Source organism: Oryctolagus cuniculus, chromosome 11 (assembly GCF_051225735.1).
Source record: "Oryctolagus cuniculus isolate XC-2025 breed Fujian yellow rabbit chromosome 11, ASM5122573v1, whole genome shotgun sequence".
Lineage (NCBI taxonomy): Eukaryota > Metazoa > Chordata > Mammalia > Lagomorpha > Leporidae > Oryctolagus > Oryctolagus cuniculus.
Window position 1 is genome coordinate 58,390,321 of NC_142877.1, and position 18,992 is coordinate 58,409,312.

Genomic DNA, 18,992 nt, shown 5'->3' on the forward strand with positions numbered 1-18,992 from the left:
CCCATGCAAGACCTCTGTCCTCCATGAGTTGTATTATGAGAGTTAACTATAAAACTTGTTCTCAAACAGTTTTTTCCTTTGTGTTAGTGTGTGTGTGTGTGTGCAAATTGTTGAAATCTTTACTAAGTGTAGAGTTGGTCTTCTGTGTACAAAATTAATTGAAAATGAATCTTTTTTTGGTGTTTTTTTCTTTTTTTATTTTTTTAACTTTTATTTAGTAAATATAAATTTCCAAAGTACATTTTATGGATTACAAAGGCTTTCTCCCTCCATAGCTTCCCTCTCACTCGCACCCCTCCCATCTCCCGCTCCCTCTCCCATCCCATTCACATCAAGATTCATTTTCAATTATCTTTATATACAGAAGATTGATTTAGTATATATCAAGCAAAGAGTTCATCAGTTTGCACCCACACAGAAACATAAAGTGTAAAATACTGTTTCAGTACTAGTTATAGCATTACTTCACATTGGACAACACATTTAGGACAGATCCCACATGAGGAGTAAGTACACAGTGACTCCTGTTGTTGACTTAACAATTTGACACTCTTGTTTATGGTGTCAGTAATCTCCCTAGGCTCTAGTCATGAGTTGCCAAGGCTATGGAAGCCTTTTGAATTCGCCAACTTCGATCTTATTCAGAAAATGAATCTTAATGGAGAATGGGACCGGGAATGGGAGAGGGAAGAGGAGGAGGGGTGGGAGTGTGGGTGGGAAAGCAGGTATGGTGGGAAGAATTACTTTATTCCTAAATTTATACTATGCAAACTCGATCACTGGCTCTGTGTGATGAGGCAGAAGCAAAGGGAACCAGGTTTGCTAAAATAATTGTGGTGATAGAAATGTTTTAGCCTCAGAAGCTGCTGAGGTGGCCCATTCTAGCCCAGTACAGTGCAAGTACCAGCTACTGCATTTTTATTGGCTACCTAAAGATCATTCCTGTTTTGGTTTTTGGATGGAATAAAATATGATACTTAACAAACATCTTAGCACTATACTAACAAGTCTTATTTATTGGCCATGTGATAATAGGCCATCAGATAATAGGCCAACAGAAGCTGGGGTTTAGAAAGTTAAAGATCATAAACAAGAATAAATATTAGAACTTGGATTATTCAGCTTTCATCTAATAATGTCATTTTCAGTTGAAATTAAATACTGTGTCCTTTTTAGCCATAGATTTAAAATATATATTCCTAACTTTTTCTTACTTCTACTTCATTTTTCAGGTGGAACCTTCCCAAAATGTCCCTTGCCCAGAAGAAAGATGGGGTAGCTCAAAAGAAAGCAAGCTTACTCAGAGCTCAGAAGAGGGCTGCTGAGAGCTAAACCAAACAACTTTCTATGAAGATTTTTCTGATAAAGACAATAAACTTATTGACCAAGCAAAAGAAAAATTCCTAAAGTTATACTTATGAAATTTGTATTCCTGAAATAAAAGGTTTCTTTGGGGAAAAAATTGATATACCAATGGCCCAACTAAACAAAAAAAAGGGAGAAGGCCCAAACCAATAAAGTCAGAGTTGAATCAGGAAATAAAAAAAATAATAAATAGAATAAGGAATAATAAATAAACAAAAAGAAACAGAAATAAAAAGAATCATCAGGAATTATTACAAATTGCTCTATGACAACAATTTGGAAAATCTAGAACAAATGGATAGATTCTTGGACACGTAAAATCTATCAAAAGTCAGTCATTGAAAACCTAAACAGAATAAAACAGAGATAAATCAGTAATAAAGACCCTCCTGAGGGACGGTATTGGGGGGGAAGGCATTGTAATCCATAAGCCGTACTTTGGAAATTTATATTCATTAAATAAAAGTTAAAAATAAATAAACCATTGCAGTAAGGCCCACAAAGAAAAAAAAAAGACCCTCCCAACAGGGTCTGGCACTGTGGCATAGCGGGTAAAGCCATTGCCTGCAGTGCCGGCATCCCATATGGGCGCTATATGTCCCGGCTGCTCCACTTCCAATCCAGCTCCCTGCTAGTGTGCCTGGGAAAGCAGTAGAAGAGGGACCAAGTCCTTGGGCCCCTGCACCTTCATGGGAGACCCAGAAGAAGCTCCTGCCTCCTGGCTTCAGATGGGGACAGCTCGGGCCATTGCGGCCAACTGGGGAGTGAACCAGTGAATGGAAGACCTTTCTTTCTCTCTCTCTTTCTCTCTCTCTCTCTGCCTCTCCTCTCTGTGTGTAACTCTGATTTTCAAATAAATAAATAAATCTTAAAAAAAGACACTCCCAACAAAGAAAAACCCAGGTCCCAATGGCTTCACTGCTGAATTCTACCAGAATTGCTAAAACAATATTATACAACATCATAATACCAGACCTCAAGACATACTATGGGTCAGTTATAATTAAAATAGCCTGGTACCAGCACAAAACCAGATGTGTAGGCCAATGGAGCAGAATAGAAACCCCAGAAATCAATCCACACATCTATAACCAACTTATCTTTGAAAAAGGAACAAAACAACTCCTGGAGCCAAGACAGTCTCTTCAACTAATGGTGCTGGGAAAACCGTATCTTCACATGCAGAAGTGTGAAACAAGACCCTTACCTCACACCTTACACAAAAATCCACTCAACATGGATCAAAGACCAAAATCTATGACATGATAACATCAAATTACTAGAGAACATCAGGGAAACCCTACAAGACACTGGCACAGGGAAAGACTTCTTGGGAAACACCCCAGAAGCACAGGCAATCAAAGCCAAAATTAACAAGTGGGATTACATCAAACTGAGAAACTTCTGCATTGCAAAAGAAACACTCAGCAAAGTGAAGCGTCAACCAACAGAATGGGAGAAAATATTTGCAAACAACGCGACTGACAAAAGATTAACTTCCTTAATCTATAAAGAGCTGAGAAGCTTAACAACAAAACAAACAATCCAATTAAGAAATGGGTGACCTGAACAGATATTTTTCAAGAGAGAAAATTCAAATGGCCAACAGACACATGAAAAAATGCTCAGGATTGCCAGCCGTCAGGGAAATGCAAATCAAAACCACAATGAGGTTTCACCTCACTCCTGTTAGAATGAGTCTCATACAGAAATCAACAAACAACAAATGCTGGTGAGGATGTGGGGACAAAGCTACCTTAATCCACTCTTGGGGGGAATGTAAACTGACACAGCCACTGTGGAAGATAGTACCGAGATGTCCCAGAAAGCTAAATATATACCTACCATATGAACCAGCCATCCCACTCCTGGGAATTTACCCAATCCAAAATAAAATGCATATGAAAGTTATCTGTACCCCATGTTCATTTCAGCTCAATTTACAATAGCTAAGATATGGAATCAAACCTGATGTCAATCAACTGAAGACTGGATAAAGAAATTATGGCATATATACACTATAGAACACTACACAGCAGTAAAAAAAAAATGAAATCCTGTCATTTGCAATAAAATGGATACAACCAGAAACCATTATACTTAGTGCAATAAACCAATCACATAAAGGCAAATACCATATGTTCTCTCTAATCTGTGGTATCTAAAACAGTACTTAAAGTGTAATCTCCCACCCGCAACCCTCCCCTTTCCCACTCTCTCTCCCCTTCCATTCACATCAAGATTCATTTTCGATTCTTTTTATATACAGAAGATCAGTTTAGCATACATTAAGTAAAGATTTCAACAGTTTGCACCCACACAGAAACATAAAATGAAAAATACTGTTTGAGTACTAGTTATAGCATTAAATCACAATGTACAGCACACTAAGGACAAAGATCCCACATGAGGAGTAAGTGCACAGTGACTCCTGTTGTTGACTTAACAAATTGACACTCTTGTTTATGGCATCAGTAATCACCCTAGGCTCTTGTCATGAGCTGCCAACGCTATGGAAGCCCCCTGAGTTCACTGACTCTGATCATATTTAGACAAGGCCATGGTCAAAGTGGAAGTTCTCTCCTCCCTTCAGAGAAAGGTACCTCCTTCTTTAATGACCCGTTCTTTCCACTGGGATCTCACTTGCGGAGATCTTTCATGGACGTTATGGGGGGGAAGCCATTGTAATCCATAAGCTGTACTTTGGAAATTTATATTCATTAAATAAAAGTTTAAAAAAAAGTGTAATCTATAGGGGCCGGCGCCATGGCTCACTTGGTTAATCCTCCGCCTGCAGCACCGGCATCCCAAATGGGCACCAGTTTCTAGTCCCAGTTGTTCCTCTTCCAGTCCAGCTCTCTGCTGTGGCCTGGGAGGGCAATGGAGGATGACCCAAGTGCTTGGGCCCCTGCACCTACATGGGAGACCAGGAAGAGGCTCCTGGCTCCTGGCTCCTGGCTTTGGATCGGCGCAGCATGCCGGCTGTGGCAGCCATTTGGGGGGTGAACCAATGGAAGGAAGACCTTTCTCTCTGTCTCTCTCTCTCTCAGTCTATAAGTCTCCCTGTCAAATAAAAAAAATGTAATCTATAGGAGCGAAACTAACACTTTAAGATGCAATGATTTGGAATAGCCCTTGCCTTGACTATCGGGGATCAATGTTTTTCTTGTTTGTTTTTCTCTACTTCTTTTTTTCTTTATACTAATCAGTGAACTTTCTACTTGGTGTAGGGTTAATCTTATGAGTATAAAAATTAACTGAAAATTGATCTCTGTAAAAAAATAAGGTTAGGAAAGGAAGAAGGAGGAGGAAGAAAGGTAGGAATATGGTTAGAAGGCAGATAGAGAAGGAAGAAGCATCATGTTACCAAATCTATATATAGTAAATGCATGAAGTTGTATTCCTCAAACAAAATAAATTTAGAAAAAGAAAAGAAACCACTCAAGTTTCATCTGACACATTGTTTGCAAGTGACCTGCTTCTGATTTTGTTGTTGCATCTTCCTTTCTCCAAAGACAAAGTCCCAATTGATACCACACAAAGTTTATTAAAGTTAATTATACTATAGGCTAACTGGCAACATTTGGACCTGGAGTCCCAAGGGGTCCTTTTGTTTATTTCATCAGATATTCCTAAAAGCCTGTTGGGGACCAAAGAGATATAACTTGCACCACTCTTTTCAATATAGAATTTGCAATGACGCCTGTTTTCCTACACAAGTCAGGATACTGCCTTTGCCCAAAACAAAGAGAGTTCACCATCACAGTGGTATTTATTTCTTTGAACTATAGAGAATGAGCATTTTTTTCTAGCACTGAAGTCAGAAACTGTCCTTTACTAGATATCTTGATAAGACTCACTGAATATAAAGGACATTTGGGAAAGACCTCCAGGAACTGTGGCCAATGGAAACCTAGGAGATCTCTGCCCACTCACAGATATTCCAATGTGTGCAACTGTGGGGCTACAGAAGTGGCCCAGAAGTGCAGTGGAGGATGGCCCAAGTACTTGAGCCCTGCACCCCATGGGAGACCAGGAGAAGCACCTGGCTCCTGGCTTTGGATCAGCGCGATGTGCCGGCCGCAGTGCGCCAGCCACGGCAGCCATTGGAGGGTGAACCAACGGCAAAAGGAAAACCTTTCTCTCTGTCTCTCTCTCTCACTGTCCACTCTGCCTGTCAAAAAAAGAAAAAAAAATGAAAGACAATACAGTAATTCAGTGTACTTTAATAAACTTTCCTGCATGCAGTCACTTAGTCTGTTCCAGATGACACCAGAATACTAATCAAAACATATTTTTGCAAAAGTAGAAGTTATAATAGTATCACAGGTGCACAGGGCTTAGGCCAGGTTGAAGAGACCTTAGTAAGCCCTATATGTGGACATTTGGAGCATGTATCAGAAGAAACAGAAGAGCGATAGGAAAGCTTCTCAACTTTAATGCCCTCGGATGATTATTTCTTGACTGATTCTGTGGTACCTGGGAGAGAAGCAGCTTCATATTCCATAAATTCAGGATTGACCAGCTCGAAAGTGGGCTTAGGAAATGTTGGATATGGACACCACACCTCAGCAGGGAAGAAAGTACCACATTTCCCCTGCCTCAGGGGAACATCCCTCAGGACTGTTGTGGGAAATGTGTTCTAAAAGGCAGGAGAAAAGGCCTTGTTGGGTTGCCACCATTGTGGCACAGCGGGTTAAGTCTCCCCTTGCAATGTGCAACCTCAGCATCCCATATGGGTGCCAGTTTGTGTCCCAGCTGCTGCACTTCTGATCCTGCTCCCTGCTAATGACCTGGGAAAGCAGTAGACACTGGCCCAAGTACCTGGTGTTCCTGCTACCCACGTGGGAAACCCAGATGGAAGTTCCTGGCTCATGGCTTGGGCTCGCCCCAGCCCTGTCTATTGTGGAGTGAAGATCTCTCTCTCTCTCTTTCTCTCGCTCTCGCTCTCATTCTCTCCCCCTTCCTCCTTCCCTGTCCCTTTCAAATAAATAAATCTTTTTTTAAAAAAAAAGTCAGAAGATAACCACTCCTTTCTCTTTTTCAACTTATTTACAGAAGCTGAACAAATTCCATGTATTTAATATACAGATTTAGGTACATAGTGCTACTTCCCACTCTACTCACCCCCCGCCAGCCCATACTCCCACACTCCCTCTTCTTTCCTTCCTTATTCTTTCTTTCAACTTTTACAATAACATACTTTCAATTTATTTTATAATCATAAGCTTAATCCTCCACTAAGTAAAGAATTCAATAAATAGGAAGGCCCTATTACATCTCAGTAATAAGAGAAATTGAAAGCCCTGGAGATAGAGACTGCAAATGGAAAACATTTCAGTTACCAAGAAATGTAATTAATTGTTATTTTGGAAGAAAAGTGCCTCTGCAATGTTTTGCTCAGAAACGAGGTGTCCCCTGGTGGTTACTTGATGGAATCACAAAGAATCCTGGTCATTATCTCAAATGATAGGAGGAGAAATCACCCAGTAAAACACGCAGTTAGGGAGATTATCTTTTGTAGCTCCTGTGAGCTGGGCTTCTCGTATTCCCATTGACCACATCTTCAATCGATGACCTTGGACAAGATTTTCAGCATTTCTGCACCTTAGTTGCTTCATCTGTCAAATGAGGATTGAATTATAATCAGCCTCAGAGGATTACTCTGAGAATTAAGTGTGCTAATCTGTCTTTAATGTAATCTAGTTTCTGACATTTAACAGTTGCCCTATCAATGTTATTATCACTGCCATTTTTGGAGAGGCTTTCGAATTAAGTTAGTAGAGCAAAATGATTTTATTTTCACTGGAATCGCCAATAGAAACCTGTCCTTATAACATAAATTTCCTCATTAGGATTCTACATAACAACACAAATATGCCAGGAAGGAGCAGCATAAATAAAACTATCAGCTTTGAAGACATTAAGTAGATGGACTTTCCAGATATCCCACATCACCAATTTCAGTTTTTCCAGAAAAAGATATAGATACTAAGGAAAGAGCCGGAACGGACTCACTGGGTATCCTTGGAAGACAAAAGAATGCACTGGAAATAACAAACTTCTTAATAGGTGAGTGTAAATCAGGAAAACATAGAAAAAAATCCTATAATTTTTTTCTGACTTGATCTAGTGGGGAATAAGTACGAATTCAGCATTTGAGGTTTTTTTAACATTTCTCCTAACAAGACTACTTGATTTCCATCTGCATAATTAGAAGATTGGCTAAATTACTTATTAAGTCATTTATATGTCTCTATTTAAATGGCTTTCTTCAGTCCTTAATCATTGTATTTATAGTAACTGGCACCCATTTGGCTAAGCTTTTTCCATTCTTGTTTACAACATAAAAGAAGAAGGCACTAAGACAAGTTCAGAAAAGACTGTGAAGACTATAACTGTTGAGAGGTGAGAAGTGATTGATCCAAGGTACAATGCATGAAATGAGAGATTTGGGTAGGAAATCACAAAAAATAACAAGGTAGACTAGAAATCTAAAAGCTATGCAAAAAAGAAAAGTCAAGTGTTATACAGGCATGTAGTCAACTTATTCCCATGATTAACATGCCTATCAACATATTACTTTTTAGAATGTAAGAAGACCTTTTAATTTTGTATATAATTGTAAGGAAAGCAGAAAACCCAAAAGATATATATAGAATACAGCAAAGGATACAAACCCAGGATAAGGAAGGCGAAGGTATGTGAGAGTGTGCAAAGCCTGCTCACAAGGGGAGGGGCAACAAGTCTCAGAAAAAGAATCAGAAGTATTAAGTAGAATTTATTTAATATTTGTTTAGTAACAGGCTTGATGCAAAAACTCAAAATAACTAGCGCATTGCAACCCAAGAATAAAATACACCTTTTTTTTTTCAATTCACAAAACATACTGTTAGTATTTGCCTTTCATGAACCAGGAAGTAGAGCTCAATACTGAATTTCCCAAGGTTTCATAGCCATTAAATGGCTGATGTAGGTCTCAACTCTGAGCTATCCTATTCTGGGTTCTTAATCTCTACCTCTTAGAATTAACTCAGATGGGCTCACTCCTAAGAGACTCAGGGACAAGGTTTCAAGCAGCCTCAGCCAAACTCCCTCAGGGAAAACAGGGTAAAGAAATGAGCAGAAACAGAACCACCACTGCTAGGCCACCCCCTACCACCCACAATCCTTGCTCCATCACCTTACTCTAAACCTCATGTGGCTTTTAAGAGGATTCCTTCTCATTTATCACTACCTACAGATAAAATCATCTACTTTCTCTCTGATTTCCAAGATGTTCTCAATTCACTGATGTCCTTTAACAGAAAATTTAAAGTTTAAAATATAAATAGATTGATAATGTAATTTTTGTTACACTTTAAATGTAATTGGTCAAAATTGTCAAAGACAATATGTCTGGTCTCACTGATTGACTGAATGATCTGTTGTAGGCAAGGCAAAGAGCTATTTATTCCTGCATATGCTGTGGTTTACAAAAGAGATATGGCCTGTGTTGTCAAGGAGCTTATATTAGAATAGTGGCATAAACTATAATTACAAATATAATTACAAATATTAGTAAGTATCCCAAAGGAAATGGAGCAATTTCTAACAATGGGTGTAAACAGAATATAACTTCAAAAAACTCCCTAGGCATACATCATTGATGAGGTCATAGTTAAGCTGAAATTTTATGAAATAAGATCCATCAGTGAAATAATGCAAGAATGCAAAGAGAGAATTTAAGGAAGAGAGAAAACATTGCAAAAGCCCTGAAGTGGAGAAGAAAACAGCATCTAGAGGAGGTTTCAAGATGGTGGAATAGGGAGGGAGCTTACTGCTCTAGGCTAGGGGAAGATATTTATAAAAAATGGAGAGAGTGCAATCTCAGGGCAGAATTAGGGAGAAAACTGCAGTGGAAACTCTACGTAAGTAAAAGGGATCCATAGATCTATGTGGAGGGTGCAGACACACAGCAGGAGCAAGGACACAACACAGGACCCCAGCCGCCAACAGCCTGAGATAAGATCAACTTTGGAGACTGAGGTGAGATCAGACTGCACCCACCCGCACCATTGCCAACACACCTGAAAGGAGAGCCTGGCATAAGTCCTGCCTGGAGCCTGGGCTTGGGGGGTGGGGCAGGGAGGGGCAAGATATCTGCTAACATGCAGAAGAAAAAAAGGGACAAGTTTCTGCCCACCCTGTCCACCCCCGCCCCCTGCAACAATGGTGACCAGCAACCAGCTGAGAGAGGGAGGGCTCCATTTTGGATATACATAACAGCTGTGCCAGCTTTTGTGCATGCACTCAGCAACCGGCTGAGACGAGACAGATGCTATCTTGTCAGTAGTTGTGCCAGTGGCTTGGGTCCACGCACCTAGAAAGTAGCTACAAGGAAAGAACACTGCGAAATCAGAAGGAGCTGCAACCCACGGCTCTTGTGTATGTATGTGATGCAGAGGTTTATCAGAGGGGAAAATCCACAGTCCCCATTGACTTCGAGTCTGGCTGGGAGGATGGACAGGGGGGCAGGCACCCTCATAGGACTGTGATGTGCCCCAAGTGATCCAACATATCAAAGACTCTGGGGTTTAAATCTCCTAGGTGGACCACCAACAGGCAGCTGGATCTGGGAACATCTCTGTCATTCTGTGGACAGGACAGTCTAGCAGGGCAGAGTGGATACTCTGTACCCTATGACTGTGGGGGCCTTGTGTTCTGAGACTGTGAGAAAGAGTGGGCAGAATGTAGCTGTTTCTCTGGGGAATCACTGTGAGCAGCTCCAAACACTCAGAGCTCCCTGAATACCTGGGGTGTGTTATCACAACAGGATCCACATTCATGCTAAAGACTGCACAGATCCTTTGTGTGGTTCTTACAGAAGTGCAGATGAGTATTTCACCCACTCAGAGGTAACACCTGGGCAGTGATCACCTTGGAAGAGAGGAAGTGAGGGTGTCATTTTTCCAACAGAGGTGATCAAATCATTTCTTCTGATTTAAAGAAGAAGAAGAGGAGGAGGAGGAAGAAGAAGAAGAAGAAGAAGAAGAAGGGCTCTACCACACCCATCTTGGGTATTACCCTGGACTCTCACCCCACTCTGGCCATATCCAGCACATACTTCTGGTTATGCACTGAAACAGCAAACATTTCACTGTGCCAAAGAGGCATAGTGTAAAGACAAAAAGCCACCAGAGGAAAAACCAACAAGTGTCTCCACAAACACCAAAAATAAATGCATATTCAAGAAGCAAAAATCAAGAAGACAGCATGACCCTCCCAAAGGAACACAACAATGCTTCAATATTAGAATGTGAAGATGAAGAGATTGAGGAAATGCCTGAAACAGAATTGAAAACATTAATCATAGGATTACTCAGAAGCAAATCCACAAATTAAAGAAATCCATATATGACATGAATGAAAAATTTTCCCTTGAAATTGAGATATTAAAGAAAAAGCAAAATGAAAAAAAGGACCTAAATGAAAGATCTCTGTGAGTGAGATCCCAGTGGAAAGAACAGGTCTTCAAAGAAGGAGGTACCTTTCTCTGAAGGGAGGAGAGAACTTCCACTTTGACTATGACCTTGTCTAAACAAGATAAGAGTCGGAGAACTCAAGGGGCTTCCATAGCCTTGGAAACTCATGACTGGAACATAGGGAGATTACTGATGCTATAAACAGGAGTGTCAATTTGTAAAGTCAACAACAGGAGTCACTGTGCACTTACTCCTCATGTAGGATCTCTGTCCTTAATGTGCTGTACATTGTGATTTAATGCTATAACTAGTACTCAAACAGTATTTTTCACTTTGTGTTTCTATGTGGGTGCAAACTGTTGAAATCTTTACTTAATGTATACTAAACTGATCTTCTGTATATATAGAAAATTGAAAATGAATCTTGATATGAATGGAAGGGGAGAGAGAGCGGGAAAGGGGAGGATTGCAGGTGGGAGGGAAGTCATGGGGGGGAGCCAATGTAGTCCATAAGCTGTACTTTGGAAATCCATATTCATTAAATAAAAGTTAAAAAAGGCAAAATGAAATATTAGACATGAATAATTCAATAGATCAAATAAAATGCACTGAAGAACCTTAACAACAGACTCAGTGAGCAAAAGAAAGAATATCTGAGCTAGAAGACAAATCACTGAAAATCTTTCAATCGGACCAAAGAAACAGAAATTAGAAAAACTAAAATCAGTATTGGAAATTTATAGGATACTATCAAATGACCCTCCATATGAGGCTTAGGAGTTCTTGAATACATGGAAAGAGAATGGGTTAGATTGCCTATTCAGAGAAATAATTACAGAAAACTTCCCCAATTTGGAGAAAGAAAGGGTCTTACAAGTATAGGAAGCATATAAAACTCATAATAAGAATGACCAGAAAAGATCTTCACCACAACACATGGTAGTCCAACATGTGTAGAACATAAAGAAAATATTTGAAAATGTGCATAAGAGAAACTCCAAATTACTTTCAGATGATTTCTAATTAGACTCACAGAAGACTTCTCATAGGAGACTCTACAGGCTAAGAGATAGGAGAGACATAGACCAAGACTTAAGCCAAAAAAAACTGTCAACCCAGAATATTATGCCATACAAAATTTTCATTTATGGACGAAGGTGAAATAAAGATCTTCCATAACAGAAATTAAAAGAACTTTTCAACAGTCATTCAGCCTTAAAAATATGCTTAAGGATGTGCTACACGTAGAAACATAGAGGGATAGTCACAACTTTAAAAGAATGTGAAATCAGGCTGGCACCACAGCTCACTTGGCTAATCCTCTGCCTGTGGCGCCAGCACCCTGGGTTCTAGTCCCAGTTGGGGTGCCAGATTCCTGTCCTTGTTGCTCCTCTTCCAGTCCAGCTCTCTGCTGTGGCCCAGGAAGGCAGTGGAGGATGGCCCAAGTCCTTGGGCCCTACACCCACATGGGAGACCAGGAGGAAGCACTTGGCTCCTGGCTTCAGATCGGCACAGCATGCCAGCCATGGCAGCCATTTGGGGGGTGAATCAACAGAAGGAAGACCTTTCTCTCTGTCTCTCTCTCTCTCTCTCTCACTAACTCTGCCTGTCAAAAAAAAATGTAAAATCAGAAGATTTCCCAGTAAAAGTACAAAGGAAATCCAAAGTAAACAATAGAAATATTTATGGGAAAATGACAGAGCTGGTCATTATTTATCAGTAATAACCCTGAATGTAAATGGCCTCAATTCTCTCCAGTTAAAAGATACAGGCTGACTGAATGGATTAAAAAACAAGGCTCATCTATTTGTTACCTACAAGAAATGCACCTCAGTCACAAAGATACTGAAGTGAAAGGATGGAAAAGGATATCCCATGCTAATGGAAAGCAAAAAAAAGGGCTGGCATAACCATCCTACTATCAGACAAATAGAATTTAACACAAAACCTGTCAAGAGACAAAGAAGGACACTATTTAATCATTAAGTGGTCAACTCAACAGAAGATGTGATTATAATAAATGCATATGAACCCAATGCCAGGGTGTGTGGGTATTTAAAAAAAAAATGTTAACAGATCTAAAGGGAGACATAGACTCCAATACAATTGTAATGGGGGATTTAAGCACCCCACTTTCATCAATGTACAGATCAAACAGACAGAAATCAACAAAGAAACATTAGAAGTAATCGACATTATGAACCAAAATGACCTAACTGATTTCTCTAGAACTTCTTATCCCACAGGAGCAGAATACACATTTTTCCCATCAATGCCTGGAACTTTCTCTAAGACTGACCACGTGCTAGGCCATAAAGCAAGTCTCAGCAAATTCTAACATATCAAAACCATACTATGCATGTTTTCTGAACACAATGGAATGAAGCTGGATATCAATAACTCAAGATCTTGAGAAAATATGCCATCATATGCAGACTGAACAACATGCTTCTTAATGAATAGTGGGCCATAGAAGAAATCAAAAGAGATATTAAAAAGATTTCTAGAGCCGGCGCCATGGCTCACTAGGCTAATCCTCCACCTTGCAGCGCCGGCACACCGGGTTCTAGTCCTGACCGGGGCTCCAGATTCTGTCCTGGTTGCCCCTCTTCCAGGCCAGCTCTCTGCTGTGGCCAGGGAGTGCAGTGGAGGATGGCCCAAGTCCTTGGGCCCTGCACCCCATGGGAGACCAGGAGAAGCACCTGGCTCCTGCCATCGGATCAGCGCGGTGCACCGGCTGCAGAGCGCCGGCCGCGGCGGCCATTGGTGGGTGAACCAATGGCAAAAGGAAGAACTTTCTCTCTGTCTCTCTCTCTCACTGTCCACTCTGCCTGTCAAAAAAAAAGATTTCTAGAAGCAAACAAAGATGACAATACAACTTATCAAAATTTGTGGGATACAGCAAAAGCAGTGTTAAGAGGGAAGTTAATAGAAATTGGTGCATATATCAAGAAATTGGAAAGGCACCAAATAAGTGAGCTATCAATGCATCTCAAGGACCAAGAAAACAACAAACCAAACCCAAAATTAGTAGGAGGAAAGAAATAAAGAAGAAGTAAACAAAATTGAAAGCAGAAATGATATAAAAGATCAGCAAAATTAAGAGCTGATTTTTTAAATAAACAAAATTTATACACTAATGGCCCAACTAACAAAAAAAAGTGATGAGATATAAATCAATAAAATCAGAGATGAAAAGGGAAATGTAACAATAGATAAAACAGAAATGAAAAGAATCATCAGGAATCACTACAAAGAGCTGTGTGCCAGCAAATCAGGAAACCTAAAAGAAACAGATTCCTAGACACATACAATCTACCAAAATAGAGCTTGGGAGACATAGAAAACCTAAACAGATCAATAACCTAGGAGAGATTGAATCAATAATAAAGACGCTCCCAACAAGGAAAAGCACAGGATCGGATGGCTTCGCTGCTGAATTATATCACACATTTAATGAAGAACTCATTCTAATACTTCTTAAGCTATTAAAAACAATTGAAATGGAGGGAATCCTTCCAAACTCCTTTTAGGAAGCCAGTATCACCTTAATTCCTAAACCAGAAAAAGGTACAACAGAGAAAGAGAACTATAATCCAATATCTTTTATGAACAAAGATGCAAAAATACTCCACAAAAGACTAGATTATCGAACACATCAGAAACTTCATTCACCCAGACCAAGTGGAATTTGTCTATGGGATGCAGGGATGGTTCAGCTTTCAAAATCAATCAATGTGATACATCACATTAACAAACTGAAGAACAAAAACCATATGATTATCTCAATAGATGTAGAGAAAGCATTTGTTAAACTACAACATCCTTTCATGAAGAAAACCTTAAGCAAATTGAATATTGAAGGAACATTCCTCAAACAATCAAGGCAATCTATTACAACACACAGCCAGCATCGTATTGAATGGGGAAAAACTGGAAGCACTCCCACTAAGAGTCTGAATCAGATAATAATGCTCACTCTCATTATTGTCATTTTATATAGTCCTGCAAGTTTTAGCCAGTTAAGAAAAAGAAATCAAAGGTATACAAACAAGGAAGGATGAAGTCAAACTATCCCTATTTGCAGATGATGTGATTCTATATATAGGGGTCTGAAATCCTCCACTAAGAAAGTAGTGGAATTCATAGAAGAGTTTGGTAAAGTGGCAGGATATAAAATTAACACACAAAAATCAATAGCCTTTGTATACACAGACAATGCCATGGCTGAGAAAGAACTTCTAGGATAAATCCCATTAACAATAGCTACAAAAAAATAGATTTCTTGGAAAAAAATTAATCAAGGATGTCAACGATCTCTGTGACAAAAATTATGAAACATTAAAGAAGTAAAAGACATAAAAATGGAAAAAATCTTCCATGTCCATTATTAGAAGAATCAATATAATAAAAAATGTCCATACTACCAAGAGCAATACAGATTCAGTGCAGACCCAATCAAAATATCAAGGACATCCTTCTCTGATCTAGAAAAAATGAGGATGAAATTCATATGGAAACACAGGAGGACCCGAATAACTAAAGCAATCTTATACAATAAAAACAAAGCCAGAAGCATCACAATACCAGATTTCAATTCATACTACAGGGCAGTTACAAGCAAAACAGCCTGAAATTTGCAAAAAAATGAGACATGTAGATCAATGGAACAGAACAGAAACTCCAGAACCCAATCTACTCATCTACAACCATCTAATCTTGGACAAAGGAGCTGAAATCAATCTCTGGGGAAAGGACAGCCTCTTCAACAAACGGTGCCTGGAAAACTGGATTTCTGCATGCAGAAGTATGAAACAAGACCCGACCTTACACTTTACACAAAAATCCACTCGACATGGATCAAAGACCAAATCTACAACCTGGTACCATCAAATTACTAGAGAATATTGGGGAAACTCTACAAGACATTGGCATAGGCAAAGACTTCTTGGAAAACACCCCGGAAGCACAGGCAATCAAAGCCAGCATTGACAAATTGGATTACATCAAGCTGAGAAGCTTATGCACTGTGAAAGAAACACTCAGCAAAAAGTGAAGAGGCAAATATTTACAAACTATGCAACTGATGAAGGAATCAAAATAAACTGATGAAGGAATCCAAAATAAAGAGCTCAAGAAACTCAGCAACAACAAAACAAACAATCCAGTTAAGAAAAGGGAAAAGGACTTGAACAGGATTTTTCAAGAGAGAAAAATTCAGCTGCCCAAAAGGAGAATGAAAAAACACTCAGGACCACTAGCCATCAGAGAAATGCAACTCAAAACCACAATGAGGTTTCACCTCACCCCAATTAGAATGGCTCACATACAGAAATCAACAAACAAAAATTGCTGTTGAGGATGTGAGGAAAATGTACCTAAATCTACTGTTGGTGGATTGTAAACTGGTACTGACACCATGGAAGATAGAATGGAGAGACCTCAGAAATCTGAATATAAACCTACCATAAGACTAAGCCATCCCACTCCTGGGTATTTACCCAAACAAAAAGAAATCAGCATATGAAACAGTTATCTGTACCCCCATGTTAACTGCAGCTTAATTTGCAATAGCTAAATATAGAAACAACCCAGATGTCCATTTCTGAAGATCAGATAAAGAAACTATGGTGTGTGTGTGTGTGTGTGTGTGTGTACACTATGGAATACTACACAGCAACAAAAATCCTGTCATTTGCAACAAAATGGATGCAACTGAAACCTTTACACTTGGTGAAATAAGCCAATCCTGAAAAAGTAAATACCATATGTTTTCCCTGTTCTTTGGTAACTAAAAGAGTACCTAAAGGGTAGTCTATAGGAATGAAGCTGACACTTTGGAGAAATGACAATTTTGAACAGCCCTTGTCTCTACTGTTGAGGAACAGTGCATTTTTTTTCTTCATACTATTTGTTGAACTCTTTACTTAGTTTAGGGTTAATCTTATGCATATAAGATTAACTGAAAATAGATATTTCAAAAAAAAATGGGAATAGGAGAGGGAGGAGGAAGAAGGTTGGAAGTGCAGGCTGGAGGGAGCATGGTGTGGGAAGAATCACTGTTTCTAATTTTCTATATGTGAAATGTATAAAGTTTGTATACCTTAAATAAAATTTTTAAAAAAAGAGAAAAAAGAACATAGCGTCTTCATGGAACAGAAGACTAGCACAGCTGGACAGATGAGAGACAAATTAGTAGCATTACACAGAAATGTGATCACCAACGACCTCACAAGGCAAAGTGGGTAGTCTGCATGTTATTTCAAGGGAAACAGAACCATGGCTTTCACAGAGTAGTCATCTCACATGTGATTAAAAGATCACTCTAGTTCTGCATTTACATTGACTTGGGAGAGTGTTTTGCATACTTTAGAAAAGGAAGAAAGAAAAAAGACAGGAGATGCTCTATATTTCGATATGGAGTTATCATAGAGAGTGTGGAAAGAGCTGAGAGCAATTTTCTTTAAACTTCACAACCTTAACTAAGTCAGCCCTGTTTACTTTGCGTGAAACCAAGACAATGAAAGAGTGTTTTTCTGTACATTAACACAGATTATGTAAAATAGCTTCATTTCCAAGGAGGTGTTAATCAATAAATGCCTTTCCTCTTAGATGAATACTACGTCAAGACACTGGCAAAGAGGCATTAAAAAGGACCTCTGCTTGATCTTTAGCGTAGCACTCAGCAGTGGCAGTCCTGGAACATCACTGATTAACCTAACACTCCACTAGCATTCTTGATTAACAGGTAACAAAATAAAATGGTGGCTTGACTAACATGTTCACTCACCCTTCACCCACACTAACTCATGTTGACATTTCCTTTCCCCAGTCTAAGTTATCTCATATTTTTATAGAGAGACATACTCAAGAATCTGTGATGAGAAATTACACAACATTAACAACATTCATCTTGGCGGATCTAACAGATGATCCAGATCTTTAGATACCAGTTGCTATCTTTTTCCTTCTAACCTACTTGCTGAGTATTTTCAGGAACCTGGCCATCATCGTTCTCACCTTGGTGGATTCTCACCTCCAAACACCCATGTACTTTTTCCTCCGGAATTTCTCTGTGCTGAAGGTCTCTTTTACAACTCTCTCCATTCCCAGATTCCTGTATGCAATGACAACTGGGAACAATACTATAAGCTATAATGCATGCTTCACTCAACTGTTTTTTGTCTTCTTCTTCAGTGTGACTGAGTTCCTTCTCCTGACAGCCATGTCCTATGACCGCTACGTGGCCATCTGCAAACCCCTGCATTACATGACCATCATGAGCAACAGAGTCTGCATCAGGATCCTCATGGGGTGTGTCATGCTCACTCTAATCATCGTCATCCCACCATTTACTCTGGTCTTTGATCTCGAGTTTTGTGACTCTAACATCATAGATCACTTTGGCTGTGATGTAGGGCCCATGCTGAAGATCACCTGCAACGACACAGAGTTTTTGGAGCACTTTGTCTTCATCTTGGCTGTGCTGACGCTTCTGTTCACATTAGGGTGTGTGACTATGTCCTACACACACATCATCAGGACCATTCTCAGATTCCCTTCCGCTCAGCAGAGGACAAAGGCTTTTTCCACTTGTTCTTCTCACATAATTGTGGTTTCCATCACTTACGGAAGCTGCATCTTCATCTACATGAAGCCATCGGCAAAAGAAGGGGTGGCTATGAATAAGGTGGCAGCAGTGCTCATCACCTCAGTTGCCCCAGTTATGAATCCTTTCATTTACAGCCTGAGGAACAAGCAGGTGATACAAGGTTTCAAAGACATGACCAAAAGGATTGAGGCCATCTCAAAGAAGTAAAGGCCTACCAGATGCAAAAGGACAAATCACAAAATAAATCTTTATCTCTATTTTATTTCTCCCTAGTTCTATATTAGTCATGTTTTTTATGTATCACTCCCCAGTTTGGTTAAACCCAGAGTACACTTTGAAACAGACGTTAATCTTCCTTGGTGCATTATATTCCTTGAAATTCATACAAATGAATCTTCATTAAACACATATAATAATATACCTGTTACTACTTACATAACCAAGAAACGTAAACAGCATCACTTTACTCTCATATTGGTTCTCATTGACTTCTCTTGCACTGACTGATACGGCCTGATTTGAGTCCCAGTTTTCACAGGAACAACAGCAAT

General features: G+C 39.5%; 1 non-coding gene and 1 pseudogene across 1 annotated transcript; both read left to right on the forward strand.

Annotated features, from left to right (window-relative positions):
- The first annotated feature begins 764 nt into the window (after positions 1-764).
- LOC127491212 (small nucleolar RNA SNORA66) lies at positions 765-897 on the forward strand. Its single transcript, XR_007919802.1, has one exon. It is a non-coding gene; the product is annotated as a small nucleolar RNA SNORA66 (small nucleolar RNA).
- Positions 898-17,709: 16,812 nt separating this feature from the next.
- LOC127487424 (olfactory receptor 6C2-like) lies at positions 17,710-18,648 on the forward strand (annotated as a pseudogene).
- Positions 18,649-18,992: the final 344 nt, after the last annotated feature.